The 12167-nt window shown below is 41.1% G+C and overlaps 1 long non-coding RNA gene across 1 annotated transcript; it reads left to right on the top strand.

The window, feature by feature from the left end:
• The first annotated feature begins 262 nt into the window (after positions 1-262).
• LOC133447773 (uncharacterized) lies at positions 263-7768 on the top strand. The gene is made up of 3 exons (XR_009782937.1): positions 263-301; positions 3522-3579; positions 7724-7768. It is a non-coding gene; the product is annotated as an uncharacterized LOC133447773 (long non-coding RNA).
• Positions 7769-12167: the final 4399 nt, after the last annotated feature.

The following is a 12167-nucleotide window of genomic DNA, read 5'->3' as shown; positions in this document are numbered from 1 at the left end:
TGCTAGGGGGAGCTAGAGTCCAACCACTAACGGTTGCTAGGGGGAGCTAGAGTCCAACCACTAACGGTTGCTAGGGGGAGCTAGAGTCCAACCACTAACGGTTGCTAGGGGGAGCTAGAGTCCAACCACTAACGGTTGCTAGGGGGAGCTAGAGTCCAACCACTAACGGTTGCTAGGGGGAGCTAGAGTCCAACCACTAACGGTTGCTAGGGGGAGCTAGAGTCCAACCGACACTAACGACTGAGAAGTTTACTTTGAGCAACGAACACTTCTGTTTTCACCAACCATATCGCTATTTTCGGTAAGTAGGCATTGTAAATGTTTGTATGTAGTTTGTATGGTCCAAGAGAGACATTGTGAATGAGAGACAGAGCAGAGTTTATTCTACAACTGGTAAAGGGCGCACACGGTAAACAGCTTTCGTCTGTTCTGTAATAGCTTTCTGTTTAATGTTAATAAGACCGAGTGGTTGTGTGAACCGTTAATTTCCATGAGAGCGGTTCGGTTGCAGAAAGTAAAGTTTAGAGGTTAATGTAGCCTAATTAAGTTCTATTGTAGCTATATATTGTTTTATTTTATTATATACAGAATACCATCTAGATGTAGTGCTTACAACATAAATTTGGGATATAGATTCTAGGAAATTAAAAGAAAGTAAAGGAAAAAGTCTTGACATTGGCGGGAGTTACGACCGTTAGTCGCACCAGCGCCATTTTGTGTCTTAGAGGAAACGGTTAATTTAATCTGTTTCGATCAATAACTTCGTTTTCACCAAACACATATTTCCAAACACATATTTCCTACGACTGGCTGTGACAGACCTGGTGTAAACTACGAGCTGAAACCCGGCAGACCTGGTTCAGGACTCGTATAGACATAGACGCCTCATCGACCGCTGCTGCCTACCGGCGCTGACGAGCCGTTGGACCGCCATCTTGGAGGGGGCACCCGCTCCACTCTGTCATCTGTCTGCCTGCGCAGTTAAGTGTCAGCGCATTTAGTCAGTCATAACTCGCAGAATACTACACTGATTTGGAGTATTTTAATATTCATACTAGGCTTAGGGGATTAGGGTTAGGATCAGTGTTGTGCTAGTTACTGAAAAATAGTAATTACCGTAGTTACTGTTATAAGTTACTTCATTAAAAAGTAACTCAGTTAATAACTCAGTTACTTAGACCAAAAAGTAATGCGTTACTATGAAAAGTAACTTTTTAGTTACTTAAAAAAACAACAACATTATTTTAAATGCTCCCATTTAATGCCCCTCTAGCCCCTCTATGGATTTGCATTGTGCATCGTGTTCTGCATTCTAAACAGTCTCCCCGCTTCTTCACTTCCTGTATCAATAACGTTGGTTGCTTAGCAACAAGCTGAGTACGGCCAATGAGCTTCAGTAGCAGCTCAAGAACGGGAGCCTTTGATGAATAGTTCATTACAGTCTCTGATATAATCCATGGTGGCATGTCGGTTTATAAGAATCTTTTTGCCCAGAATGAAAAGAGAGCGTCAACAACGACCCATAACTATTTTCTTCTCTCGAAAAAACACACCTGCACCGCGGCTTTAGGAGAAAAAGATAATACAGTGCGAGTCGGGATGCAGCGGCATCAGAAGAGCAGTGGATTACGTGCGAGGCGGGGCTGATCCTCTGCGCCCGTGGCCAATCAGCGTGTTTTCTGTCATTCTTCATTCAATCTGATTGATTCATGAGCTGTCAATATATATATATATATATATATATATATATATATATATATATATATATATATATATATATATATATATATATACACATAAAATCACAAACCATATTTACACATCCGCTAAAAGCCCTGAAAGAGAACTGCTTTGCAGAGTTTCTTTCTCATCCTCCCTTTCTGCAGAAACACTAACACAACCAATGCCAACAAGTTGGAAAAGTGGTTGCTGATGCCAAACTGTGTCTCCTCAATGAAAACGGACATAAATAGAGTAAGATAATATTCACGGCACAGTACTCTGGCATCTTCAATACTGTTGTCTTATGCTGTGGTATGGGTAGGATGACCGGTCCAAGAGGGCGGCCGTATTTCTCGCGCCTCAGTGGTCGATGAGGCGTCTATGTATATATGTGTATGAGGACTCCAGTCAGGACTCGACGGTTGTGTTGACACATAACTTGTGTAATGTGTGTAAACTCATTTGGCTGAATTAACAAATAACTACTTTCTCTGTTTATTTCCCACAAAACCTAACCTGATTTCCATCTAAGTAAGAATAATGTGTTAGTTTAACAGAGATATCAAGCATGGTGCAAACTCTAGTGTGTTAGTAGTCATAGCTCTGACCACCACAGTGTCTGCTATATACATCTGCTTATATAGTTATCTCATAGCTGTATATCTCAGTATCATTCATGATTTTTTTTCATAATTCTTCAGTAAAAGGTTGAATTTTGGTGAATTGTTTTAACATTACACAAGAATTTGCTGTTTAGAATCTGTGCAGAGAAGCATTTCAATGGCCCAGTCGGTGTCGATGGCTGTAACAATGTATGGCTCTAACTCAGACATACATTGTTCAATCTGGGCCCAAATTCGGTGCATGTTTGCAATCCAAGTCTAATTTCTCAGCGTGAGAAATGCCAGAGAGCGTGGGAACTTGTTGAAATGCCTGACTCTCAGGCTCAATGCATAACACTTTGAGAACCCTGTTATTTCATTTGCAGCCATTTTCTTGTTTTTTTTCTTCACATTCAGACTAGAGTGGTGGAGTCACGTGATTAAACACACACACACTGTACACTGTCTTAAAGGAGCTTGAGGCAAGAATAAGAAATGAGACACATTAGCGCCACAACGACCGTCGGGGTTACTGCAGCCAACAGCGAAGCCGGCACGGGAGAACGCGCATGCAGCGTCATGTGACGTCACATCCGCAGGACAGCGCGGGAAATTCGGGCCCGGAATTGCAGCGCATTTTGCAGCACACAGCCTGTTCAAGGCAACGGAGAGATACGCTAGAGGGCTCATTCTTTTTGATTTGGAACGCTTCATCTGACATTATTACTAGAAAACTTAAAACGTATACGCATTTTTTTTCATAAATCCTGCCTCAAGCTCCTTTAAAGGGGAAAGAAAATAGCTTATTTTTCATCAAAACACAGAATTTACCAACATGGGCAAATTGACGTCAGTCATCACAGTGAATTTATGTATCTAATTTTTTGGTTTATCGCCCAGGCCTACACCAAATCAAAGAAACTGGTTTAAAATGTTGTAATTCCTCACGTGTGCAAATGTTTGGTCATTTTCTCCAGAACCTTAGATTGTTGTTATTTTCTGATATGCTTATGATGATAAGTTGAGTTTTATGTGAACAGCAAAGGCACTTTTTATAGTATTATTGACCCAGGAATGTGGGGGGACCTGGGGGGGGCGGTGGCCAGGAGTGCGAGGGCCCGATCAACGCTGCTGGCAGCTTTAATATTATATTATATATTGATACATATTGATATATTTCTATAAAATACTTCACAGGTAAAGAATGAAGAGGCATGTGACGGTCCCGCAGCCGCCGGTCATGGAGGTTCCCCAGGTGAGTCCTGATCACACACACGAATGAACAGACCGAGTTTGTGATTTATAGACATGTGCAAAGATTAGTCGGCCTCCATTTTTCAGGAATCTCAAAGAGTTTGTATGTTTTTGAAAAGGGGCGGTTATACGTGACGGGGACGAGCTGTCGAGCTGCAGCAGCCAGTTACAAGCTTGGAACGTGCAAGCGCATGTCGTCAGGAGATTAATTAACTGAAACATCTGTCGGTTGAGCGATGACTGAAAAACCTCTGAATCCAGCTCACACGTTTGATCGGTGGATTAAACCCCCACCAGCAGCATCAGCGCTGCCCCTTCCCACAAGCACCGACACAACTAGGGTTGCCACCTTTCAGAAATACAAAGGACGGCCCGATTTCAGCAGGGCAGGCGCCAAAAAAATGCATAGAAATGTATTTATTTTATATGAAAAAACAAAAAGCTTTGATTTAAAGTTTAAAGTGCTTTAATAGCATTGAACTTGCGTGACTGTACAGACAGCCAACCATACTAGCAACTGAAATAACCTCCTATGCTCTGTATGTCCACATCAGCCCAGATGTACTGTATGCAGGTAAATATAAATATAGCCTATGAAGGTCGGAAAATTAGAATATGATGTAAAAAGTTAATTTATTTCAATAATTCATCTTAAAAGGTGAAACTAATATATTACATAGTCTCATTACATGCAAAGCAAAGTACAGTATTTTAAGCCTTTATTTGTTATAATCTTGATGATTGAATTGTTTATCGATTTCATGAAATATTCAAATTTTTTTAGATTTTTTGTTTGGGGTTTTCATAAACTGTGAGCCGTAATCATCAAAATTATAACAAATAAAGGCTTAAAATATCTCACTTTGAATGTAGTGGGAAATAATATCTATTTGTTTAATCTTTAGTTGAATTTACTATGAATGAAGTTTTGCAATATATTCTAATTTTCTGACCTTCACCTGTATATTATGACATCAATAATTAAGACCATAATATATGTCCCGTATCAAACCATATCAAGCTCAGGGGATGTTTCAGGTATGAAGAACTGAGCAACAGATGCCTGGCTCCTCCGGGATGTTATATTATGTGAAATACGGAATAAACTGCATTCCGTATTGGTTCAATACAGAACGCAACTTTTAATTTCCAATTACGTAACAATTCCGTATTTCAAGGGACGGTTGGCAACCCTAGTACCACGTCCACGATTCGATTTTTGGGATAACTTGATATCCAGTTTTATCTGGGCAGGAGCTAGGCCGAGGATAAGACTGAGGACCCTTCAAATAAAAAAGGAAAATGAGGGACCAGCGCTGCCAAATTTTAAAGAATATTATGTGGTCCAATTGAGACCATTGTTTACTGGGGCTCCTCCCCCCACTATCGATCTAGATGGAAGGACATTGAGTGTGTTCACATGGGAAGTTTAATTCCTCTTTAATTCAGAATTAAAATTAAATCCAATTTAAAATGAGTAAAAATTACCAAGTAAACACCTAATTCTGAATGAAAATGGCCATTCCGAATTAAACTTAATTCCGAAGTAAGTGGCTGGTTTATTCCGATTTTAAATCCGAATAGAATAATTCTGCGATCATGTATACACTCATTCCGCTTTAAATTAATCCCGGTCTTTCTGCGCTGCTCGTTTCCTCGCCCGTCTGTCGCCATGACGCTTATTTTCCGTGTTGGGCTTGTTTTCCAAACAAGGTTTCAAGATGGCAGCACGTAGTAAACGGTGGTCAAGAGCAGAGACGATTTATTTAATAAACAGCTTGGAGGACCTAGAAATAATTAAAGGGGACCTATTATGGCATTTAATGTATATTTTAAACAGGCCTTGAATGTCTTAAAAACAATCAAAAGCTTATTTTTTTCTACATAAATTAGAAATTCAGTCTCTGGGCCATGTCTTTATTTTTACCGCTTCTAACCTCCTTCTCTATGAGGGATTCTGAGGGGCGGGGAGGCTATGATAATGAGGCTCTGTGCTGATTGGCTGCCTGAATGTGTTGCAGGGGAGGGAACAAAGCTTCGCTCTGGCAGAAGAGCAGTGGCTGCGTACACTATTAAAGCGTGTCCCATGCGAGGGAGCTTCAGCGACAAAATAAATTCCATTGCTTTATTTTCTATTGGACTGTCCTAACTGGCCGCAAATTTAACGGTTTCAGTGTGGACAGAGGGCGTCCGATGTCACGCAGCTCGACGCGACAGTCGAACGCTCGCATGCAGTTATGACACGGTGTAAACGGCTCCCTGGGATCTTAAAGCCTGAATTACGGTCCTGCGTTAAATCAACGCGTACCCTACGCCGTAGGCTCTGCGTTGGTGTAACGCGGAACCATAAATCAGCCTTTAGTTCCCTGACCGGGTCACCCCGTCTTCACACTAATTCACAGAGGAAGATTGAATTGAATTCTAAACAGTTACCCCACAGTTATTTACTCAGATTCCTCATCATTTCATATGTTACAAGAAATCACAACACTGAATTTCCACAAATGGCAACTTTATTGTTAAAAAAATAACATAAGTTGTATATAAATAACATGTATGCACTATTGTTGGCTCAAGGAAGGACCTTCTGAAGGTGTCTGAACAGCTTCAGGTACTTGGAAGATCTGAAACCATGAACAGAAGAAAAATGTATTACGGTATTAATAGAGCCACCGGGGCTCCTCACCGGTCCGGTCCGTGAGCAGCTCCGGCAGCACCGTATGCAGCCCCGGTGCTCCGGAGCTAAGCTAAATACTTAGCCCATGCAAAGATCATACTTGTAGACAAATATAAATAACATTAAAAAAATAACGTCACTTACCGCTGACTTGTGTGCAGTTGCCGGGTCCGTGCTGTTGGAACTGATCCTTTTATGAGGGTAAATGTCGATGCAAAACCTCATTTTAACTGTCCCTCGCTGTGGAAACAGCCACCGCTTCTGAACAATGGCGGAGCTCCAGCCGGCGGAGAGAGTTGTGGGCGTGGTTTCAGCAGCGGAGGCCGACCTATGGAAATCTGCTCCCGTCGTGACTCAACAAAAAATCCCATGTGGCCCAAAAAGCTTTTTTCCCATAGACCGCAATAGTAAAAGAGAAGCCTCTAAAACTGTTCACAGGACACCTCCAGCTGTAATCACCGGCAATTACTAATCTTTGTATTCTATATTTTTAAGTCATGGACTTTATATCCGTCAAAAATGTTTTATAACGGCCAGAAAAGTCAAAGAAAAGTCTCTTTCTGGGCGTGACGTCACGGCTGACGTCACAGCCGTGTCCGTGCATTCCACGGATGTTTATATTAATATATATTATGTAATTATATTATATTAATACATTAATAATATATGTAATACTATACATGTAATAATATACATTAATTAATATATTATATTAATACGTATTATATTAATATTCGAGTCATTGCCCCGGGGCATGATGGGAGGCCCCAGAGCATCATGGGAGGTGACTCAACTGCGCATGCTCTATGGGCCGCATAACGCGGAAGTAAACCCGGAAGTCAGAGATTTTTTCGGCTTATGCGCTGGCTGAGCAGAATGCATTGAAATGAATGGGCGGCCATTTTTGACGTCCCATCCAGTTCTATAATACATCCATGGTACAGACCTTGCAGAATTTCATGGGATTTCATCTTTCCTGTGTTGGCAGGGTGAGGGGAGACCACTTTATATATGTTAAAACAAGAAAAAACGCGTTTTTCATAATAGGTCCTCTTTAACTGTAAAGAAATCACAACACTGAATGTTCACAAATGGCAACTTTATTGTTAAAAAAGATAAAATAACATTTATGCGCTATTGCTGGCTCAAGGAAGGACCGTGCGTCTTCTGAGGGTCGTACATAAACAACTTCAGATGCATTGCTTGGAAGATCTGAAACCATAAACAGAAAAAAATGTATTACTAATAGAGCTCCGTGTCCTTATGCACTTTATGCACCTAAGTGCGCGCCGTTTTAGTTTTTAGCCTAGCGTCCTTATCTTTTAGTGTTTAAGGTTTTTGGGTGTTTTTATTGTTTTTATTGCATGCTTTGAGCCAGTGGCAACGAAATTTCGTTCCACTTGTACTTGGACTTTTGGAATGACAATAAAGTGAACCTTGAACCTTGATGTGTTTGTCTCCTGTCCAGGTTCCTGAGTCCTCGAGCCAGGGAGAACTGGGAGCCACCGGAGGAAGAGGAGGAGGAGGAGGAGGAGGGGGTGACCAAGGGACTGCTGTTCCCCCCCAGGTGGGAGCAGGGCGCCGCCCCCTGGGAGGCGGAGCACGAGCGGGGCGCCGCCTCCTGTGGGGTAGAGGAGACGTAGAACGCTACGCCCTAGTAAGCATCCCCCTCCTCCTCCTCATAGCATTCCCTTACCTCAGGTCTCTCCTCTGGTCTCTCCGGTGGGATTTCCTCCTCCTTATCCTCACCATGCTGAACCAGCATTACCCCAAGACGTTCCGCCTCCTCGGCCACCTCCTCATCCTCCTCCCCCTCTCCTTCTTAATCCTCGTCGTAATCGTCGGCTTCTTCGACTAGAAGAGGCTTCTGGGTGTCCTACAGGTTCTCTGGGTGTCCAGATGTTCTGATGTTCTTGTCCTCACATGAGATGGTTATTGTTTTCAAACTCTGAGAAAAAACAGTTGCATTTTGCATTTTCTTTTTTATTATATATATATAAAAGGTTATTTTAAAAGCTGTGTCCTGTTGGTTTTAATAAACGTCTGATTGTCAGATGTCGGCGTGTTCTGGTTTAGGAAGTTTCATCACCACTGGTTTCCTGTGGTTGGTCACATGACCTCGATGCTGTCGGTCGGTAAATTCTGATGCTAAACTACACATAAAAAACAACTAACTAAACATTAAACAAACTTCAGGTTATCTACGTGTGTATCAGAGTGTGTGTGTGTGTGTGTGTGTGTGTGTGTGTGTGTGTGTGTGTGTGTGTGTGTGTGTGTGTGTGTGTGTGTGTGAGTGTGTGAGTGAGTGAGAGTGTGTGTCACGATGGCTGTTCAGACACGTGAAAAGAAAGATGGCTGACAAATTCACGTGGTGACTGACGGTGCATCCGAAATGCCATACTAAACAGTATATACTCAAAATGCATACTTAAGTTCGACACACTTTTGAGTAAATATCAGTAGTATGCATTAATTCGGACGTACTACTCAGAGCCACACGGCACTTCCTGCCGTTGGGAGGGGGAGTTGTTACCATGGTAACAACTCCTGTCACAGCAGCAGTAGCAGCCCACCGCTCCGCTCTTTATATATATATATATATATATATATATATATATATATATATATTGATGAAACACCCACTAAATCAGCCAGGCATTTGGGGCTTAGCCCAGTGTGTAACACAGCATTTTTAGAGAATTAACTTTTGACCTCTGGAGAAATTTCTGGTAACTAATGAGCAAACTGAGATTTTAGAAAATTACTTAACACATTCAACATAGTGAATCTCTCAGATAAATTACTTTGTCTAACTGCATTGCGGCTCAGAGTAGCATTGCAGGATTTTTTAATGTTAGAAGTGGTGTTAAATTAGGCTCATTATATGTTAGTTGTGTTCAATTTTTTATTGTAATAATTAGTAATAGGATTATAAACTGGTCTAAAACAAAAGATGGCAGCTTCTATAAAGATTCTAAAAAGTACCTTAGTTATTGCAGAAATTTATGTTCATCAAAAAGAGGAAGCACTGACACTGGAAATATCCACCACAAATCTCCAAGAGTGCAAAAGGAGCACAGCACATCAAGGATTGATCACACAAATAGTTGAAGGAGCAGTCCCTTCATTACAGTTTTATAAGTTCAGTTGTTACAGACACTTTAGGCCTCACCCTCATGTTCTTGTACAGTCACCACTTCTCAGTTCAGAACATTGTTATTACTCTTGCCTGTGACTGTGTGGGGGATATCAAGTTATGAAAAACAACTCTTTGTATGGCGAGGCAAAGGTACATTTTCTCACATTAAGCATAACATTAAGCATATCAACCTGAGTCCAGCAGCAAATTTATACCTATCTGTATTGTTATCATGCACACGTCTGAAAAATATCAGAATCAGACTTTTTTCTCAAAATACTGTAAATCTCTCTGAACTGTTTTTCACTTCCCAACCCTCCCTTTGCTTGAAAATGACTTATCTGAATATACAGGACTGTCTCAGAAAATTAGAATATTGTGATAAAGTTCTTTATTTTCTGTAATGCAATTAAAAAAGCAAATATGTCATACATTCTGGATTCATTACAAATCAACTGAAATATTGCAAGCCTTTTATTATTTTAATATTGCTGATTATGGCTTACAGCTTAAGAAAACTCAAATATCCTATCTCAAAATATTAGAATATTTCCTCAGACCAAGTAAAAAAAAAGATTTATAACAGCAAAACAAAATCAAACATTTGAAAATGTCCATTAATGCACTCAGTACCTCGTTGGGAATCCTCTTGCATGGATTACTGCATCAATGCGGCGTGGCATGGAGGCAATCAGCCTGTGGCATTGCTGAGGTGTTATGGATGCGCAGGATGCTTCAATAGCGGCCTTTAGCTCATTTGCATTGTTGGGTCAGGTGTCTTTCAGCTTCTTCTTCAGAATACCCCACAAATTCTCTATGGGGTTCAGGTCAGGGGAATTGGCAGGCCAATCGAGGACAGTAAAGCCATGGTCAGTACACCATTTACTGGTGGTTTTGGCACTGTGGGCAGGTGCCAGATCATGCTGGAAAATGAAATCATCACCTCCATAGAGCTTTTCAGCAGACGGAAGCATGTAGTGCTCTAAAATCTCTTGGTACACAGCAGCATTTACTCTGGACTTGATGAAACACAGTGGACCAACACCAGCAGCTGACATGGCTCCCCAAACCATCGCTGACTGTGACTGGAACTTCACACTAGATTTCAAGCAACTTGGACTTTGCTCCTCTCCAGCCTTTCTCCAGACTCTGGCGCCTTGACTTCCAAATGAAATACAAAACTTGCTTTCGTCTGAAACGAGGACTTTGGACCACTCTGCAACTGTCCAGTGCTTCTTTTCCATAGCCCAAGTCAGACGCTTCTTCCGTTGTCTTGAGTTCAGAAGTGGCTTGAACATGGGAATACAGCTATTGTAGCCCATTTCCCGGACACGTCTGTGAACAGTGGCTTTTGATACCTGGACTCCAGCTTCAGTCCACTGTCTTTGAAGCTCCCCCAAATTCTGGAAGTGACTCTTCTTCACAATGCTGTTAAGGCTGCGGTCATCTCTCTTGGTTGTGCAGCATTTCCTGCCACATTTCCACCTTCCAACAGACTTTTTGTGGATATGCTTTGAAACTGCACTCTGTGAACAGCTTGCTCTTTGAGAAATGTGTTTTTGTGTCTTCCCCTCCTGATGCAGGGTGTCAATGATGGTCCTCTGGACAGCAGTCAGATCAGCAGTCTTCCCCATACTTGTGATTTAGTTTACTGAACCAAGCTGAGTGTTTTTCAAGGCTCAGGAAACCCTTGCAGGTGTTTTGAGTTAATTAGACGATTCAAGTGATTAGTTGAATACCCTACTAGTATACTTTTCATGATATTCTAATATTTTGAGATAGGATATTTGAGTTTTCCTAAGCTGTAAGCCATAATCAGCAATATTAAAATAATAAAAGGCTTGCAATATTTCAGTTGATTTGTAAAGAATCCAGAATGTATGACATTTTTGTTTTTTTAATTGCATTGCAGAAAATAAAGAACTTTATCACAATATTCTAATTTTCATCTGAGCATTCTTAATTTTTTATTTTATATTTTTTAAATATTTTTTAAATCATGATTTATATATTTTTTGTGATATTCTCCAATGTAAGAACATTGGACTTGTTACGGTACAGAGAGGAGGGCAGGGGAGGTAGGTATGGTGTGGTATGGAGGTTTGTGTGTGTGTGTGTGTGTGTGTGTGTGTGTGTGTGTGTGTGTGTGTGTGTGTGTGTGTGTGTGTGTGTGTGTGTGTGTGTGTGTGATTTTGCTTCTCTTTATAAATAATTTACAAATAAAATCTGAGTGCCAAATTTTACCATTGCTCACTGACAGTGACTATTATTTCCATCAAGCGACACGCTTTTCATCAATGAAATACATTTCTGTATAGTTGGCGTCTCCATGGACACAGACAAAACTAAGTAGTACTTCATCTTAGCATTCAGCACATTTTGTTGATGGGTTTCAGCTCTAATTACAACCAGAACCAGTCACTCAGCATGAAAAAAAAAGAAGTCAATCACATTAGTATAAATGTTATGGAGGTGTAACCGGAGCAGAGAGACACGGATCTTGTTGCGTACGCCTACACTGACACTTTATTCCTGATGGAGGTCTTTTTAGGGCCCGAGCACTGACCTACTGACCACTGCCCTATTGTATCTGTAGGAATTTTTTTTTTTGTTCTCGTTTTTATTTTTCCGACGAAATGAGGGCCTTTTTGCCCCCCTAAACGTGCCCCAAAAGTCACCAAATTTTGCACGCAAGCCAGGCCTGACGATAAATTTGATATTTCATGGTTTGCATTAAAGCAGCACTGTAGCAGGCCTAGTGCTACGGGGCCGA

This window comes from Cololabis saira, chromosome 7 (genome assembly GCF_033807715.1).
Source record: "Cololabis saira isolate AMF1-May2022 chromosome 7, fColSai1.1, whole genome shotgun sequence".
Classification (NCBI taxonomy): domain Eukaryota; kingdom Metazoa; phylum Chordata; class Actinopteri; order Beloniformes; family Belonidae; genus Cololabis; species Cololabis saira.
This window is presented reverse-complemented; position numbering and strand designations above follow the sequence as displayed.